The 18,874-nt window shown below is 38.9% G+C and overlaps 1 long non-coding RNA gene across 1 annotated transcript; it reads left to right on the top strand.

The window, feature by feature from the left end:
- The first annotated feature begins 17,250 nt into the window (after window positions 1–17,250).
- On the top strand, window positions 17,251–18,850 carry LOC118558885. The gene is made up of 3 exons (XR_004928546.1): window positions 17,251–17,434; window positions 18,621–18,676; window positions 18,773–18,850. It is a non-coding gene; the product is annotated as an uncharacterized LOC118558885 (long non-coding RNA).
- The last annotated feature ends 24 nt before the right edge of the window (window positions 18,851–18,874 follow it).

Raw genomic sequence — 18,874 nt, 5'->3', positions numbered from 1 at the left:
TGTATCAAGTCCATCCATCCATCCATTTTCTAACATGCTTATCCCTGTTGGGGTCGCGAGGGGTGCTGGTGCCTATCTCCAGCTGTCAATGGGCGAGAGGCGGGGTACACCCTGGACAGGTTGCCAGTCTATCCTAGGGCATGTATCAAGTCATGGTTATACATTTTATTAGTAATACATATTTAGCATGGTGAGCTATTAATATTTTATAAAACTGAGTAAAGAAACTGCCACCATAAAAAGCCTGTTGAAGTTATGTGTGGAGTGTGACTGCATGGAAAGGGATGCGTAGATGATCTGTCCCAAATCGGAACCAGTGACGGATGTCCAGGAAAAGAGCCCATATTAATAATTTTAATGACCATTATCTTAATGTCTTTTAGAATTCTTTCTCAGTCACCAAATCCTGGCAATTGGACAGAGAAACTGGATTACAAATTCAGATAAGAGTATAAAGTATTTGTAAAGCATGTACACTATTTTGCCAAAAGTATTTGCTCACCTACCTTGATTTACAAATGAGCTTAAGTGACATCCCGTTCCTGATCCATAGGGGTTAAATATGATGTCGGTCCACCCTTTGCAGCTAGAACAGCTTCAACTCTTCTGGGAAGGCTGTCAACAATGTTTAGGACTGTGTTTATGAGAACTTTTGACCATTCTTCCAGAAGTGCATTTGTGAGGTCACATACTAATGTAGGACGAGAAGGCTTGGTTCTCAATCTCTGCTCTAATTCATCCCAAAGATGTTCTTTCGGGTTGAGGTCAGGACTCTATGCACCAGACTCTGCCATCCATGTCTTTATGGACCTTGCTTTGTGCACTGGTGCACAGTCATGTTGGAAGAGGAAGCGAACCAGCTCCAAACTGTTCCCACAAAGTTGGGAGCATGGGATTGTCCAAAATGTCTTGGTATGCTGAAGCATTCAGTTTCTTTCACTGGAGCTAATGGGCCAGGCCCAGCTCCTGAAAAATAGCCCCACGCCACAATCCCCCCTCCACCAAACTTCACACTTGGCACAACACAGTCAGACATGTACCATTCTGCTGCCAACCGCCAAACCCAGACTCATCCATCAAATTTCCAGATGGAGAAGCGCAATTCGTCACTCCAGAGAATGCGTCTCCACTGGTCTTGAGTCCAGTGGGGGCGTGCTTTACACCACTGCATCCGATGCTTGTTGCTGTTGTTTCCAAACACTTTCAGTTTCTTATGATATAGCTGACAGTTTACTGTGGAATATTTAGGAGCGAGGAAATTCACGAAATTTGTTGCACAGGTGGCATCCTATCACAGTTCCACAGTGGAATTCAATAGTTTACTCCTGAGAGCAAACTATTCTTTCACAAATGTTTGGAAAATCAGTCTGCATGTCTAGGTGCTTGATTTTATACACCTGTGACCATGTGATTGGAACACCTAATTCCAATAATTTGGCTGTGTGAGTGAATAACTTTGGCAATATAGTGTATATGTATTAATAGTCGAATACTTTAATACTTTTAAATAATTACATAACTGACCTATTTAAGATAAGATGAGACAAGATAAGATACACTTTATTGATCTCACAGTGGAGAAATTCACTTGTCACATCGGCTCAATAATCAAAAGTAGGTGCCTAAAGGAGGAAAAGGTGATGTGTATACAGTGTGTCCACATATATACAGTGGATCGAATAAAATTTAAATTAAAAAAAGAAATAAAGCACAGATTTAAGATGACTTATGTCCATTCAAAGTGACTTATATACATATGGATTTGACGTCGTACATTAAAGTGGTACCAGGTAAGGAACAACAGTGAAGTAGTGAGATAACTATAACAGCTGAAGTTACTTATCTAACATGATTATTGCACATGTTATTGCACAAGGTATTAAATAGTAATTGCACATAAGTTATTGCACAAGTTATTACAGGTATAGTGCAGCGTTGTAAAGTCTGATAACAGCAGGGATGAATGACCTGCGTTAGCGCTCCTCTTTACAAGCAGGGTGTCTAAGTCTGTCACAAAAGGAGCTGCTCACTTCCACTACAGTCTGGTGCAGGGGGTGGAAGGTGTTGTCCATGATGGATGTAAGCTTGGACGGCACCCTGCTCTCGGCCACTTCCTCCACGGAGTCCAAAGTGCAGCCCAGGACAGAAGTGGACATAATTGGACCTTCTCACCAGCTTATTCAGTCTCTTTCTGTCCTGCTCTGTGCTGCCAGGGGCGCAGCAGACGACAGCTTAGAGGAAGGCTGAGGCCACAAGAGTCATAAAAAGTTTTAAGTGGGGGTCGGCTCACTCCAAAGGACCTCAGCCTCCTCAGAAGGTGGAGGCGGCTCTGGCCCTTCTTGTACAGGGAGTCTGTGTTTTGAGTCCAGTCCAGTTTATTATTGAGGTGAACACCCAGGTATTTGAAACTCTCCACAGTTTCTATGTCCTGCCCCTGGATGTTCACGGGAGAGTGAGGTGGGGGTCTTCTCCTGAAGTAGATCACCATCTCCTTGGTCTTACTGGTGTTTAGACACAGGTGGTTCTTCTCACACCAGTCCGCAAAGTTCATGATGACCGACCAGTACTCCAGCTCGTTCCCCTCACAGTCCACAATGGCTGAGTCATCGGAGAACTTCTGAAGATGGCAGCTGTCCATGTTGTAGGTGAAGTGCGAGGTGTAGAGAGTGAAAAGAAATGGAGACAGAACAGTGCCCTGGGGAGCCCCTGTGCTGCAGACTGCCACCTTTGACTGACAGCCGTGCAGCCGCACGTGCTGCGGGCGGTCAGTAAGTTAGTTGATGGTCCAGGCAGCTAGATGGCACGATCATGTGTCCAAACTCTCACGGAAGATAATACGGTCTCATGCTCACCACTAGCAACTCCACGTCCGAGCAGCATATCTGCCCCGTCACGTGAACATGAGCCGCGCTGCAGTTGGACACCAGGATCAGGGGCCACCCAGGGTTTGTTGTTTGGAAAGCACCGTAGCCATTGTGTAGGCACAATGCTCTCCACAGAAGTTCATGTAGTCAGTGATACATTCAGTCAGGCTGTTGATGTCATCACCATGAGAGCTTTGGAACATGCTCCAGTCTGTGGTTCTGAAACAATCCCTCAGTTTCACACTGGCCTCACCTGACCAAACTTTCACTGGCATCTTCTGCGCTGTTGTCCTTCTCACCACTGGTATGTAATGGGGAAGCAGGTAGACAAGGTTGTGATCCGAGCGTCCAAGTGGGGGGATGGGGGGCGGGGTGTAGGCGTCCTTAACATCTGCATAAAAATGGTAGAGCGTTTTATTGTCCCTTCTTGTACACGTGACGTACTGGGTGAGCATGGGGAGGGTGGAACGAAGGGGGGCTCGATTGAAATCTCCGGTGATAAGCAGGAGAGCGCGGGGGTGCTGTGTCTGCAGCCTGGTCACCGCGCCGTGGACCTGCTCGCACGCAGCAGCAGCGTCCGCGGAGGGAGGGATGTAAACAAAGAGCACAATCACGTGACTAAACTCTCGTGGAAGATAATATAGTCTCATGCTCACCATGAGTAACTCCACGTCCGAGCAGCATATCTGCTTCTTCACGGGAACGTGAGCCGCGCTGCACCATCTCTCACTCACAAACACCGCCAGCCCCCCTTCTCTCTTTTTTCTGCTCTCAGCTAAAGTCCTGTCCGCGTGGATGAGTTTAAAGCCGTCCAGGGAAATCACTGAGTCCGGGACAAATCCATCTAACCACGTCGGTTGTGCTTTAATAAGGCCATGATGAATAGTGATGTCAGATTGAATTCTGAACAGTAATATGGAAGAGGTGACAAAGGAATTCCACCCCTGCTTCAAACATGGGACCCTCACAGATATAAAGGACGGCCTCTCTCTCAGCAGGATGACAGCTGTGGACCACTCCCCACAGATAAAGGTCAGAGCACCTTAGAAATCCCTCTCTTCTGACCAGACGCTCTCACACTCCTGACATCACTCAGACCACTTTCTCCTGGAGCTCCCGAGGGAAGAGGGGGGGCTAGCCAGCCACCCAGTCCACTTCCTCAGCAGCCATGTGACTCACGGCCGAAAGCACACAGACCAACCGTTCCGTGGACTCATCTGCTGCTTCAATGGAATGACCAAGAGGGAGTGGAGGACCTGACTGAATCGGGATAAACAACACACTGACCGGAGCTAAGTTTGCACTCTGACTGCTGCGCAAACCAGCCGCAAAGTACAGATTGCCAAAACTGCTTTGTTTATTCTTGTCAGCCTTTACAGGGATGCAAACCCCAGATGGAGCTGAAAAGCAGACAAAGGGCCCACTTTCGAATGTGAGGAGAATCTGCTTAAATCGGACTGCATCCAGGTCAGAGAACGTGGCAGAGACCAGGCCTCCGATCCCGACCACATGCTGCTGCAGAGTTAAGCGCTAGCCCGCCAACAACAGACCAACGATTCGCCCTGCTTCTCAGTGCTCCTTCCTGGAATGGCCAAAGTGGACAAAAGTCACACGAGGCAAAAGACAAGTTTGCCAGAGAGACCCAAAAGGGAAAGTTTAAATGGTTAATTTGGGAAACCGTTTGCACAAGGTGTTTTTTACTCCATTCCATGCTTTTTGTAATCAGATCTGCAGTGAACAAGGATTCACTGAATTATTCTGATTATGACCAACCACTTTTGTTTTGTCTTTTGTTTGTTTTTACATGTAAATAGTTCCTTAGTTTAGCTTCTTTTTATCTTCATTTTGCTTAGTGGTTTAGTTAAGTTTCACTAGCCTAGTAGAGAGGATTTGTTAATCGAAATATTGTGTTCAGATAAACAGTTCTCTGGATGTTCATTTTATTTCTGTTATTAAGTTCTTGAACATGAAAAGAAGTTGTCACTCCATTATTCTATGTGTGTGCAGGGTTTGCTGTTAAAAGATCGCTAATGCTCAAATCCACCCCTTTCAACCATTGTCTTGATATCAGCTTAAGAGCTGATCATCACCAGACAATACTTAACAGACAGGGGGTTATTTAATAAAAATTAAATAACTTTAAACAGTGTATAATTGCACAACACGTCTCCATAAAGCACATGATACTAGCTTCCCTCTACCTCCTCTGGAAACGGGTTAGTGCTGCGAGACCCTCGGTCTTGTTGCGGAGAGATCCCCCGCAACCTTTCCGTTTCCTCCGTACGTCTGCAGGGATGTCTGATTTCTCAGCGGGGTGGGTAGCCGGGCCTCACCGCATAGAGTCCCGTAATCCAAGGAGCCGGTTCCGCATGTAAAAAATGGGACGTCCGGAGTCGCGGACAAAGGGGTCTCCCCTTGCATCATCAAAAAGTGCCAAAAGCAGCAGAAATCTCAGCACTAAAGTCCCAAAAGTTGGCTTCCTCTGTGCACATAAGTTCAGCATACCAGATATGGCATTTACTAATATAAAAAACACTCCAAAAAACACTATAAAGAAGAGAAAGTAGGAAAATAGAAGACAGAGCCGAGGTAACATGCTGCTGCGTGCGCAGCGCGATCTCGGGAAAAAAAAATCTAGGGTTTTCCACGACAACCATACATGACTGACTTTTTTGTGTTCATTTGTCAGATGGATATGCCACTTTTGCGACTGTGGTGGTGTATCATCCTTATGGAAAATTTTGACCAATTTAAAACTCCTCCTACATTTTTTGTGCAATCTGCACAAAACTCCATATATAACCGTGTAATGAAAAAAAAAGTAATCACGGCAGATTTTTTAATTTTGACTTTTTCAAAAACTAATGCTAAAATAAGTGATTGTCAGCTAGCTAGCTCTAAAAGTAATTGCTGATTATTCTAAAACCATATTTTAACATGTCCTATTTCCAAAAGTGTGAAAAAAAACCTTGAAATCAATGTTTTGATATAATGAGCTCAGGTTTTCAGGATGCAGTCAGGATGCAAGAACCTGACTGCATACTGAGGAGCTAATTGTGCTATTTGATTCAGGTGTGTGGGGCCAGGGAAACCTCTAAAAGTTTCAGGACACTGGCTCTCGAGGACTGGAGCTGGACAACCCTGCTCTAGGCCAATGAAAATGTGGACATTTGTTGATCATATGGAGTGTAAACAAGGATTTCAGTTTGGTAAAAATCCATTGGATTTTGACCTATTTACAAGACATTGAAATTAACATGTACAAGTACATGTAAAGTTCAATATTTTTTTCTCTAAAACCATTTTATCAATGACTAAGAAAATAATCTAGTGCTTAGAGAAGGCACTCTTAGAGATCTGTGAATATTTTCTGAATTTTAGAGCAAACCGTTGATTTTTAATGAATTTATTTCGTATTAAGTACCAACATATCAAAAAATATCTTTCTGAAAATTATTTTGGCTGACACCTGCTGAATAAACAAATATAATACAGTAATGAATAACTCTAATTTAATACCATTTAACATCTTATAATGCTCTTGGAAATCATTTAATGCCACCAAATATATAATAGTAATAATAGTAATATCATCTTTATTTTCATTGAAACATACATTGAAACATACATTACAACGAAATTTGTTCTCTGCTTTTAACCCATCACCCTTGGGGAGCAGTGGGCTGCCATGTGCGGTGCCCTGGGAGCAATCGGGGGTTAAGGGTCTTGCTCAGGGACCCGGAGTGCAGGCGCTGGGGATCAAACCGGGTACTTGCATCCTTCTCTGAGTGCAAGCACGCTGCTCTAACCACTAGGCTGTTTATTCACTACTGTCTAACAAAGCTGATACAATTTTGGAGAGACTAAGTCACAAAGATTGGACGTGTAGACCTGTATCTCTCTACCTAATAATAGAATAATAAAATAATAGAAAAATATACACAATATATTTTCATATTGCCAGTGTCTCTCAGCTGCTCCTTCCTTCCACACGCATTGGTGCAGTTAGGGACCGTCTAAAAACTTTTGAACTAACTTGTTTTTATTCAATTTTAAACTATTTTAAATTTTTCTTCAATAGCTTCCAGGTCATGTGACCCACACACTCAAATTCTTTGTGAAATTGTTCTACTACTTCAGCCAACTTTTGTATTTGAAAAATTCTTAAAAATTGAAAATATCTTAAAATGGAATGCCTTACAGATGTTATTTAGTGGCATGATTTTATATTAATTTTGTCATAGGTGGTCACAATATACGGAATTTATTGATTTTTGTTTCTCAAGAGTGCTGGGTTCAAAAGTTTTTTGACGGTCCCTAACTGCACCACCGCGTGTGGGAGGAGGGAGCAGCTGAGAGACGCTGGCCGAAATCGGAGTCCCTCAATCGGCTCAACCGTGAGCTAGATCCCGCTGACTCGGCGGAGCTTGGATGTCCAATATCCAACTTCAAACCAACTTCACTGCGGTACTGGATCATGCGTAATGACGCAGCGTGAACCCCAAGTGTTGCAGCTGAGGGGAAAATATTGGACCGGCCTGACGAAACTCCGCCTCATTCACAAATTAGACCAACATGGATAAAATAATGATAATCTGTAGTGTTTATTATTGCCTGGATGTGAATCTGATAATTCATATTGCGCCTTTTATAATCAACTACAATATTTTCTTATCAAGCGAGCTCTGCATAGGGTCCAACGTAATTCACCCAGCGCAATGGGAGACTCGTTTTGAGGAAACTATGGTTGTAGCTTACTCTCTGCCTTGCTGTGGTTGCGGAGAGGTGTCTGTTTTGTAGAATAAATCATCCGTCGATGAGTTATTGATCTGGAAAAGCCAAATCTGAAACCACAGAAAAACATTTCAGATCCCAAATGTACAGCGTTCTAAGTCTTCCAGTCTATTAGCAGCTTCCCTTAAGAGGTCGGACACTGAACGTCCGCCTGCTGAGTTTGACATTACTAAACAATGCTTTAGTGCGGGGAAAAGCCATGTAGACTCGACCGAAGCAGTAAAATGCTAACCAACCAATGGGCAGAAGTTGAGCCTTTAAGACACAGCCCCTCCTCATTTGCATAATGAGGCAGAAATGCATACAGAAATGTAAAAAGGACAGGCAGAAATGTAAAAAGGACAGGCAGAAATAAATAGCATCACAGAAATATATAGGGTAAAAAAAATACAAAGGAAGAATAAAACAGCGAAAAATAATATAACTTGCACATAAATAAATACTTTAAAAAATAAGTAATTAACAAATAAAGATGAAGATTATATCGGACAATAAATAAATAAGGTAACTATTACAAAGGCAAATAAATGAAGAAGCTAATTAAAAGAGATATATACATTTATTTGTTTATTGTATTTTTGGTGGCAATTAATTGTATGCTATGGGATTGTGTTTACAGCCCCTTCCCATTTTTAATCATAACATTAAAACAAGACCAGTTCCACATCGTTTTAATGTTGATTATGAATCATTTAGTATTTGTATGTCTGTAGAAGCTGGTCTTTAAAGTTTCACTTAGTAAACATTCAAAAGTTTCACTTGGGAAACATTTCTTAAAGATCAGATTTATTTAAATAAACAATACAAATGCAAATACATTTGACTGCTTCTGTGAGAACTGATTCCTTTTACAAAAATTATACATATCTGAGAAAATTACTTTTGTTTAGTTAACACTTTATTTAGGCACAAGATTTACATGATACTGTCATAAACAGGGGCTGCGCACACACACACACACACACACACACACATACACGTCTATCTAGCAAACAGTGCACTGTCAGTGTAAACTGTCAAGTGGGGACATGTGTTTCTAGTTATTTAATTGTAAAATAAATATCATACAAAATTTTCTTGTAAGATCTTTTCACACTATATTACCTTCAAATTTATTTTTTTTACTTTTTAGAGAAATTGCAAAGAGGGGACTTAGATTCTTAAACGACATCTACTTATCCAAGAGGGGGCCTCTGTTGTAATGCAGTGGATCTGTCTGTGCACCAGTTTCTTCTATTGAATGATTACCTTTCTCTGTGATCCAAGCATTTTATAAAAAACCACTATCACTTCAAATAAATAAAGCTTAAACTGTAATTCAGAAGTAATTTGGCATTGATATCAAGGGCTGCAGTATTACCAACAAAATAATGTCTTTCAAATATATAACATTTTATAAAACCAGTGTGCTTATTTTAATTTTAAGCAAGGACTATAATACTTTCTTAAGGCTATTTGGACATATTTAGGGTACTAATTTTAAAGTAATTCATGGATGTAGTCAAGTCAGAAAATAGTTATCTTTTTGTCTAATAAATATAATGTATCATTCAAACTATAGCATGGAGGAAAAAGGTGAAAACAATAACTTATTGTTTTAAAATATCTCAATAAAGCACTCTGTTATAACACAAGTTGTCAATATATGTCTGTAATAACTTCAAAGGCTCAGCTGTAGTATATTCTGTTACTAGTATTAAGGTTCAAATAAAGTGCTACCCAAATAAATATATGATGCATTATTATACTATCAAGCTGTCTTTAAAATTTCCTTTAGGCCTAGAGTTTAGACAGTCTCCTCTTGTATGGCTTTAAATGACAGGAGTCCACTGTTGGTTGGCACATAATTATATAAGTCCCCTTTTAAATGGTCTACAGCGACAGTCGCATGTCAAAATCCAGCCAATAATACTTATAATTATTACACAAACCCGTTTTTTTGCAGTAAAATATAAAGTCCCAGCTTTCATTTGCCATTTGTATGTGTGGAATGCTGATGTAAACATTTTGAATAGATCCTCTTTACTATTTTTAACCACATTGCCATAACACTTTCTTGAGGGTATTTGGGCATGTTTAAGGTACGGATTTTAAAGTGATTTATTTATATAGTAATTTCAGGAAATAGTTAAGTAGGTATCCTTTCAGTAAGAAGTTTATTTGCCATTCAAACTATAGCATGAATGAAAAAAGTGAAGACAATAACATAAGAAATTTCATTCAATAAAGCACTCTCTTCACACACAACTTCATAATATATGTCTATAATAATGTATAGGCTCAAGTGTAGTATATTCTGTTACTAGTATTAAGGTTCAAATAAAGTGCCACCCAAATAAATATATGAGGCATTAATGTACTGTCAAGCTGTCTTTAAAATTTCCTTTAGGCCTAGAGTTTAGACAGTCTCCTCTTGTATGGCATTAAATGACAGGAGTCCACTGTTGGTTGGCACATAATGATATAAGTCCCCTTTTAAATGGTCTACAGCGACAGTCGCATGTCAAAATCCAGCCAATAATACTTATAATTATTACACAAACCCGTTTTTTTGCAGTAAAATATAAAGTCCCAGCTTTCATTTGCCATTTGTATGTGTGGAATGCTGATGTAAACATTTTGAATAGATCCTCTTTACTATTTTTAACCACATTGCCTTAACACTCTCTTGAGGGTATTTGGACATGTTTAAGTTACTGATTTTAAAGTGATTTATTGATATAGTAATTTCAGAAAATAGTTAAGTAGTTATCCTTTCAGTAAGAAGTTTATTTGTCATTCAAACTATAGCATGAATGAAAAAAGTGAAAACAATAACATAAGAAATGTCATTCAATAAAGCACTCTCTTCACACACAACTTGATAATATATGTCTATAATAATGTATAGGCTCAAGTGTAGTATATTCTGTTACTAGTATTAAGGTTCAAATAAAGTGCCACCCAAATAAAGATATGAGGCATTAATGTACTGTCAAGCTGTCTTTAAAATGTCCTTTAGGCCTAGAGTTTAGACAGTCTCCTCTTGTATGGCAGTAAATGACAGGAGTCCACTGTTGGCTGGCACATAATGATATAAGTCCCCTTTTAAATGGTCTACAGCGACATTCACATGCAAAAATCCAGCCAATAATATTTATAATTATTACGCAAACCCGTTTTTTGGCAGTAAAATATAAAGTCCCAGCTTTCATTTGCCATTTGTATGTGTGGAATGATGATGTAAACATTTTGAATAGATCCTCTTTACTATTTTTAACCACATTGCCATAACACTTTCTTGAGGGTATTTGGACATGTTTAAGGTACTGATTTTAAAGTGATTTATTGATATAGTAATTTCAGAAAATAGTTAAGTAGTTATCCTTTCAGTAAGAAGTTTGTCATTCAAACTATAGCATGAATGAAAAAAGTGAAAACAATAACATAAGAAATGTCATTCAATAAAGCACACTCTTCACACACAACTTGATAATATATGTCTATAATAAATGTATAGGCTCAAGTGTAGTATATTCTGTTACTAGTATTAAGGTTCAAATAAAGTGCTACCCAAATAAATATATGAGGCATTAATGTACTGTCAAGCTGTCATTAAAATTTCCTTTAGGCCTACAGAATAGACAGTCTCATCTTGTATGGTATTAAATGACAGGAGTCCACTGTTGGCTGGCACATAATTATATAAGTCCCCTTTTAAATGGTCTACAGCGACAGTCGCATGTCAAAATCCAGCCAATAATACTTTATAATTATTACACAAACCCGTTTTTTTGCAGTAAAATATAAAGTCCCAGCTTTCATTTGCCATTTGTATGTGTGGAATGGTGATGTAAACATTTTGAATAGATCCTCTTTACTATTTTTAACCACATAGCCATAATACTTTCTTGAGGGTATTTGGACACGTTTAAGGTACTGATTTTAAAGTAATTTATTGATATAGTAATTTCAGGAAATAGTTAAGTAGGTATCCTTTCAGTAAGAAGTTTATTTGCCATTCAAACTATAGCATGAATGAAAAAAGTGAAGACAATAACATAAGAAATTTCATTCAATAAAGCACTCTCTTCACACACAACTTCATAATATATGTCTATAATACATTTATAGGCTCAGGTGTAGTATATTATGTTACTAGTATTAAGGTTCAAATAAAGTGCTACCCAAATAAATATATGAGGCATTAATGTGCTGTCAAGCTGTCATTAAAATTTCCTTTAGGCCTAGAGTTTAGACAGTCTCCTCTTGTATGGCTTTAAATGACAGGAGTCCACTGTTGGTTGGCACATAATGATATAAGTCCCCTTTTAAATGGTCTACAGCGACAGTCGCATGTCAAAATCCAGCCAATAATACTTATAATTATTACACAAACCCGTTTTTTTTTGCAGTAAAATATAAAGTCCCAGCTTTCATTTGCCATTTGTATGTGTGGAATGCTGATGTAAACATTTTGAATAGATCCTCTTTACTATTTTTAACCACATTGCCATAACACTTTCTTGAGGGTATTTGGGCATGTTTAAGGTACTGATTTTAAAGTGATTTATTTATATAGTAATTTCAGGAAATAGTTAAGTAGGTATCCTTTCAGTAAGAAGTTTATTTGCCATTCAAACTATAGCATGAATGAAAAAAGTGAAGACAATAACATAAGAAATTTCATTCAATAAAGCACTCTCTTCACACACAACTTGATAATATATGTCTATAATAATGTATAGGCTCAAGTATAGTATATTCTGTTACTAGTATTAAGGTTCAAATAAAGTGCTACCCAAATAAATATATGAGGCATTAATGTGCTGTCAAGCTGTCATTAAAATTTCCTTTAGGCCTAGAGTTTAGACAGTCTCCTCTTGTATGGCATTAAATGACACGAGTCCACTGTTGGTTGGCACATAATGATATAAGTCCCCTTTTAAATGGTCTACAGCGACAGTCACATGCCAAAATCCAGCCAATAATACTTTATATTTTACTGCCAAAAAAACGGGTTTGCATAATAATTATAAGTCCCAGCTTTCATTTGCCATTTGTATGTGTGGAATGGTGATGTAAACATTTTGAATAGATCCTCTTTACTATTTTTAACCACATTGCCATAACACTTTCTTGAGGGTATTTGGGCATGTTTAAGGTACGGATTTTAAAGTGATTTATTTATATAGTAATTTCAGGAAATAGTTAAGTAGGTATCCTTTCAGTAAGAAGTTTATTTGCCATTCAAACTATAGCATGAATGAAAAAAGTGAAGACAATAACATAAGAAATTTCATTCAATAAAGCACTCTCTTCACACACAGCTGTAGTATATTCTATTACTAGTATTAAGGTTCAAATAAAGTGCTACCCAAATAAATATATGAGGCATTACTGTACTGTCAAGCTGTCATTAAAATTTCCTTTAGGCCTACAGAATAGACAGTCTCCTCTTGTATGGCATTAAATGACAGGAGTCCACTGTTGGCTGGCACATAATGATATAAGTCCCCATTTAAATGGTCTACAGCGATAGTCACATGCCACAATCCAGCCAAAATCCTAAATTCATATAACTATTCTAAAAGACCTGTTATTTTTACAGTGAAAAACATAACCCCGAGCCAAAAGTATTTTGTACTAAATAAATATTTTGAATAAAATGGTCAGCCACACGATTCATTGTATAGTATTTTATTAATATAAAAAAATCAGTTTTACAATGTATTTTTTCATCAATCTGCAGTACAGAAATATTGTTCACCGGTACATAATGAAACATGTTTTCTCTTAAGGAAGAATTTAAATCAAATTTGAAAATATTGAGCTACCAGGAAGAGCATAAAATGAACATTATTGGGATTGATTTCCAAAGCCTGAAACAAGATTGCCTCTTTTTTAAATTTTTGTCAAAAAGTTCAATAGTGCATCTTTCTGTGGGTGGAGATAATTATATCAGCTGCTCCACCCCTAGCAAGAGTAGCAGTCAAGCAGTGAATGACAGCACTTCTCATATCTATAGGGCTTGGGTTCCGCATTGCATTGTGGCACGTGGCGGCCATGTTGATGGCTACGCGAACGTTAACATAACTCTGACAACGTTGAACGAAGAGACGTAGAAGTAGAGTTGAGAAAGAATAGATAAAAAAAAGATGTTTAAATCCTGAAAAGGATCTGGAATTTACTGGGACACATTAAATAGAGAAGCCAGGGACTGGAATTTTGACCTTGTTTGTGGTGTGAGCGCCTATACTTCAGAACAGTTCCGTAGCTACAAGTCCTTGGAGTCTCATGTGCAGTTCACGAATGGATGGGTTCAGGAGCTGCAGATCATAAAGCCAACAAACAGTGGGAACACAGTAACTCGTACAAAGGTAAGCTGTGCTCTGACAGGCTCTGGCACCTGCTAGTTTAGTAACTGCTAACCGTTAGTGCTAACAACCACTCACGCATGTAATGTACTTTTAACTGGCTGCTATGTGTTTCAAAGGTGTAGTTAGTAACGTTAACTGCCAACCCTCCCTAAACCCTCCGGGTTTCTCATATATTTGAGCCTTTTCCCGCTGCCGTTCTAGTATTTATGTGCATGTATGTGGTGTCGCGGTTGAAGGAAAGAAACAATGTAGGCTATAAAATAAAACCGTGCATCTTTAACTTACCAGAATGAAAATGCAGGGAACACACTCTCATTGACATTGGGATAGTGTGGAAAGTTATGTTCGGTCGTCTTAAAGCCACGATCCAAGCGAGCTGACGACTCCGTGGTTGCGCCTCCAGGCAGGAAAGCAGTGAAAAGTTAACCCATTTTCTATGTTTTTCCCATGGCGATCATGTGTTGCGCTGTTACAGCCCACAATACAGCAAAGGGAGTACAGTACGCGGTAGTCATAGCCAGCAGTCTGAGTAGCGGTAAAGGAGGCAATCTACATGGCGGCCACGCAAAGTAATGCTATTTTTAGAACGTGACATCACGAGACGTCATATCACGTGGTAAGCGGTAGGGCAAGCTTGATGTGTTCTCTGCTGTTTCGCTGTAAAAGAGCTGTGCGTTACCCTTGGTTTTACTCGGTAAAACGACTGCTTTTTCCAAGTCTAAGACCATGGTTTTTAAACATTGTTGCTATGGAACGTGCAACAGCGACTCGAGGTACGCTGATCGGCCGCATATGAAGGATGTTTTCTCCATTAATTTCCCGAAATTCAAGACTGCCAAGGAGAAATGTGTGCGCTGGGTACACCGGTGCGGTCGGCCTACACAACAGTTCAACCCGGAAAAAGTTACCAAATTGACGTACATATGTAGCAAGCATTTTGTTGGAGGAAAGGGCCCAACCGAAGAACATCCTGACTCAATTCCAGCAACATCAAGTAGTGAACAGGTAAGAGTTTTTTGGTGTTTTATTGAAGCTTAAATCTTATCATACGTCGAACAGCTCACGACGAAATGAGCCATCCTTTGTTACACTTTTGTCATGTCTGCGTGTCTATCCTGCCTCGCGATATTGGTTTAGGTCCCTAAATTGACCATGATTGTTTGTTTTGTCATCATTTCAGCTGGAGAGGTACAGCTGGAATTTCTTAAGGGAAAGATTCTGAGATGTAAACAGTTGTTTTGTAGCTACCTATTGGCAACATATACCAATTCCTGGACGGTGATTACAAACAGAAAAAAAACGGCAGACGCCACCATGAACGCAGAGCAGAAAAAAAACAACAACGACTTACCGTTCGATCAACTCGGCCCGTTTTCCAGTCTTTTTAAGCCCTCGACACTCAAGCAAAAGTTTGAGCTGAAGGTTGGTGTGTTCTTCGACAGTTCGACCAGTAAACCGTGCGCCTGGGACATCGTCTTACGAAAGTTTAACGGCTGCAAAGTCGGTCATATCGCTGTTTCTGTTGCGCGTGTAATGGCTGGTGGCTACGGGCGCTCTCTACCTGTTTGTCCTACCAAAGCGGCAAGGGGCGTTGCTCTTGAGATGGTGAGGTCACGTGCACGGTACGCCATTACGTCATGACGCCCACGCCCTATTACAAAGAAATGCTAAAAGATTATGTGGGAGGAATGGGTGTTTAACCTTACCAGTTTGAACCTGAATCTACAGCTTGATCTCCAGAATGAAGCGGGGACTCTTCAGGTGGTCCAAAATAGAGCAAGCCCACAGCATCATAAAAGTACTCTTTGGCTTCCTAGCCACCACAGCAAGCTTCTTGTAGATGTCTAGAAAATAGGCAATTTTAATTAAACTTGTTTTTCATGGCAGGCAATGCTCAAAGTGTGCTAGATGTGTTGTTGAAGTCATGACCATATTATTATATTATCCTATCCTAATATCCTTTAAGGAGTAGCTGCCATACTTTGATTTATGCCTTTATCAAGGCCTGTTGCTTGGTGCTCCAAAGTTTTTGGATGGCAGTTATCAAATAGCTGTGCTACAGAATAAAATATGTCTTCATCTTATAAATGGAGATATTTATATGCCAGAAAAGGTTCATGGCAGTTTTTGGGTAACACCCACTGAGCATGGTGGCAGCCGCGACCATCAAGTTGCCTCTGTGTTCTTACAGACACTTTTAACAGCCAACAGTACCCCTAACCTGCTTCATTGTCACTATGCTGGCTCCTAAACACAACACAAATTGCAAACAGGGTTCTCAAGCAACTTTCAGAAATGATAAACTTCTGTTGAGCTAATGAGCAAAGATTTGCCACATTTTCAAGGTCACTACAAAATAAGAATATAAGTTTAGATTTGCTTGTCAGTACTGCGATATAGACCAAACTGTTTAAAACTCCAAACAAAAGGTTTGGAAGAGGCTTAAGACTTGAGCTTTCAATGCATAGAGTCTAAAATCAAGTCAGTTTCTAAGCAATTCACACTCTGGTACAGGTGACCACAACCTCCGTCACAGTACTCCAGCTGAACAATAGCAACCTTTAGGTAGGGTACTTTAATCGGCATGTTAATGTTGATGTGCCGAAGGACCATTCCTGAATTAAAAGACAACTCTTTACGTCCAAACACAGGGGAAATGTGCTGGTGTTTTCATTCCAATCCATACATCCATCCCAAAGAAGAAACATTTACAAAACTAAAGCTTTTAGAAACCAATCCAGACAAGCAGATTCACTAACAGTTGGTAATAATGGGTTTGGAATTTCTGTTTTTCTAGGTTTTTTTTAGGATTTGAAATTTTAGAGATATTCGATTAAAAAATTGAAATGTTATGTACTACAAATATATTAGATATTAACTTATAACTCCTCATAATTGGAGCCCTCTGTTTCAGGTTCCCAGTCATGGTCATCCACATCACATTTCTAAAAACCAATCCTTGTCCAGGCAAGTTGTCAGGATTGTGAGTATATATTCAGGGCAGAAGACGAATTTCTTCTTTTGAGGCTTGTGAAACAGTTGCGACAAAAGTCACAATTGAGAGTTTTTTCTCCTTTTGCAGCCATTTTAATCTTATTATGTATACATCTTGCCTTCCAATAGGTAGGCAAATTTACCTAGGTTACTTTTGAAACTTTTTATCTACATCTGTCAAACCACAACAAGGTAAGGTTCACATTTTAACTAACTTCTAATGAATGTTTTTATCATATATACATCGCTTTGTTATCTTTTACAAACTCTCCCTAGTTAACCACTTGCCATGTGATTGTTCCTAAATATTTCAGAGAAAAATGAGACATAAAAGGGTTTGTCCAGAAACAGAAGCTTTGCATTTCACTTCTTCTGGGAGGGATAAAGACACATTTTACAAAAGATTCATCAACAAGGAGAAAGGTATGTTTGTTAAATTAGTATATCAGACTCTCTGGAGTTTTCTGTGTTATACAGGTATAACATTTCAATTCAGCCCTTGTACACCAGCTTAGTATTACAGTATGTGATATATTGCCATGTAAGGTTTTGCCCAAAATGTTCTAAAGACATAGTTTGTCATGGTAGTACAGGTCTGTATATATGTAGAAAGATAAAATCCTCTGACATTTTGGATAACACTGTGGAAAAATGTAAGTTAATGCTTTATAAGATTTCCAGTATTTGTGTACCTTCATTTGTGAGTAAAATTACAAGGATTAGGTCCTCTGGATGGGTTCTTCTTTGTTGAAACTTTGTTGAAATCAAAGCCACTGCTTTCAAGGCTGGGTTTATCAATAACCCCACAGACGTAAGAAGTGTCTTGGAAAAGAGATAAAACATTTCAATAAAGACAAATGCATCCAGAGGACCTATTTAATATTAGTTTTCACCTGAATTTTTTAGGAGTGTCAGGAAACATAATTTTGCAATTTGTTAATTATATACATTAGACCATAAAAGTTTTTTTCCATCCAGGGGTTTTTATCTCTAGTTTGTAAATTTTTGTTTTACAGAAACTTACAATGGTATACTTCCATTGTGCCAATACTTATTTTCTGTTTCGAGCTGAAAGCATGCTGGAATGGGAAGGGGGAGGGGTGAGGTGCAAACATGTTTGCAGGCCTGTTGTTCTGATGCAAATGTGATTAATGGCTGTGCTGCTACAGAACTGTGACCACCCCCTTCAACACAGAGATGTGGTATCAATGTTCTAAGTAGAAACCTGTAATGAACTAAAAAAAATATTTAAAATGCTAGATTTTAAAAATGTCTTTTAACACAGCATGTCAGGAATCCTGAATCAAGAAAACTTTGTTGTCACAATGTGTTACCATGGTGAAATTACTGTAAATAAAAAATAAACACATTTTAAAGTAACATTACATAATATATAGCAGACTTGATATTTACAGGGTATTTTTTCACAGAAAATACAACTGATAATTACACAAAGCAGTCAGGGGCCTAAATGATATTTGGTAAATAGTATGTACTTTAATTTCTACCAATGTTTTTACAGGACCAAATCCATTCATCGCATAGCAGTCCACAACTACCAGAAAAGATCTCACAGACATCTCACAGAGTGTTATCTGTGTTTTCCCAGAAATGACTGACACTCACCTGAGTCACATTCCAGAGGAATTATGCATTGGTGAAATGGTAAGGATGCATTCATGCATGGTTTTATATAAAATGTTTTGCTGTGCTTTTCTTGTTTGCTGCAATACTATGGATAATGTGTGTTTTTCATTCCAGATCCAGTCAGAGCAGAAAAATGTTCCAGGAGAACAAACAGAACAACACCATGAAGTAAAAAACCAAGGACAAGATACAAATACAGTAAGTTTTTTCAAGTCC

This window comes from Fundulus heteroclitus, unplaced genomic scaffold (genome assembly GCF_011125445.2).
Source record: "Fundulus heteroclitus isolate FHET01 unplaced genomic scaffold, MU-UCD_Fhet_4.1 scaffold_174, whole genome shotgun sequence".
Classification (NCBI taxonomy): Eukaryota; Metazoa; Chordata; class Actinopteri; order Cyprinodontiformes; family Fundulidae; genus Fundulus; species Fundulus heteroclitus.
The sequence above is the reverse complement of the archived record's forward strand: the minus strand, read 5'-3'. Positions and strand labels throughout refer to the sequence as shown.